This window comes from Anneissia japonica, unplaced genomic scaffold, assembly GCF_011630105.1.
Source record: "Anneissia japonica isolate Jap-2015-1 unplaced genomic scaffold, ASM1163010v1 scaffold288009_len375886_cov190, whole genome shotgun sequence".
NCBI lineage: Eukaryota > Metazoa > Echinodermata > Crinoidea > Comatulida > Comatulidae > Anneissia > Anneissia japonica.
In genome coordinates, this window is record NW_022748146.1 from 319962 (window position 1) to 321548 (window position 1587).

The 1587-nt window shown below is 27.3% G+C and overlaps 1 protein-coding gene across 1 annotated transcript in view; it reads right to left on the bottom strand.

The window, feature by feature from the left end:
• LOC117120673 (arylamine N-acetyltransferase 1-like) overlaps window positions 1-1587 on the bottom strand; it is a 6155-nt gene that overhangs the window by 2038 nt on the left and 2530 nt on the right. The gene's annotated exons all lie outside the window — the stretch shown is intronic.

The following is a 1587-nucleotide window of genomic DNA, read 5'->3' on the forward strand; positions in this document are numbered from 1 at the left end:
ATATATATATATATATATATATATATATATATATATATATATATCTTTAATGATTTATATAAAATTCAACAGTGTTAACTGCTATCTTGAATTATATCATATGTTATTATTTGTTTCCAGCCGCACATATTGTGTAACAGAGTGGATCTGACGCTATTTGAATCTGTTCAGCTATGAAGCCTCTGTGGTCTAATGGTTATAACGCTCGTCTTGACAGCGAGAGGTCGCAGGTTCGAATCCCGTTAGAGGCATTTTATTACACTATTTATTCATATGACAGCATTCGTTGAGAGCTTTGCTACACGATGTATTATCATGTCCTTATTCAAACACCGTATTTACCTTTCTTTGATGATTTATATAGCCTATACTTTAAAAAAAATTATATATATATATATAATATATATATATACATATATATACAGTGTATAGTGTACAACTTTATAATAATAAATAGCGCAAATTTAACAAAAATAAGCATAGGTAAATATTGTATCTACTTATCGGACAATACTCGATGTATCGTAGTTTCTAAATAAGCGTATATCTAATATAATATGATTTTCTGCAAATCGTATCTGACAGAGACTATGTATAAGGTAAAATATATATATATATACCGGTATATGTATACAGTACTGAGTCACTGCGCTAATAAAGAATGCAAAATCCGTAAGCGTAATATATTATATTTTAACCTACCTTAGAAGGCTTATAGGATTTACTGACTATTTCCGTTGTACTCAATATTCATTCGTTTGACCTCACTAGAACGCGTTTTTTTTTATCGTCATGGTCAGATTTATATAGAAAATCTTTTAAATACTGTCTGCTTGTTACAGCATATTCTTAATACGCATACCTTTGACTCAAAATCTATTTTGATGAAAGCTAGTTATGTTAATATGCTTTTAGCAGTGTGCAAGACATACTGATCTTGTTTTCATTATATTTATGTATTAGTGATTTGTAAGGCTTTGTCTAATTGTATGGACATAGAGAGGTTGGATTAACTTTAACGAAAAAGTGGGAGGAGGAGAAGCTGTTGTGGGTAAATTGGCTAATTAATGAGGAAAGCATCATAGTATTTAATTATCTATTCAATCAAAATTATTCAACAAAACGATACAAAATCAAGGAGAAAAAATGACCAGTGGCAGATTAAGCGAATATACATTAAAAGGAGTTAGTTGCCCCTCATTATTTAACTACAACAAAATAATACAGGTAGTATAAATAAAAAAAATAATCTGTATATATTATTACAGGTAGTATAAATAATAACATAATCTGTATATATAAATTTGTTTAAATGTTTACAAAAGGCTTATAATTTACAAATGCATACTCAATAATCATACTATCATTCAAAAAATCAGTTAAATGTCTGCAAAATAACATAATAATTATTAATTAATAATAAAACAATTGCTAAAAACATCATCGGTCAAAAGGTAAATACAGTGTTAGACACAATAATAAGGACATAATAATACATCGTGTAGCATAGCTCTCAACGAATGTTTATATATATATACATATATATATATATATATATAATATTTTCTTGTTCACATTTTAGCTTTT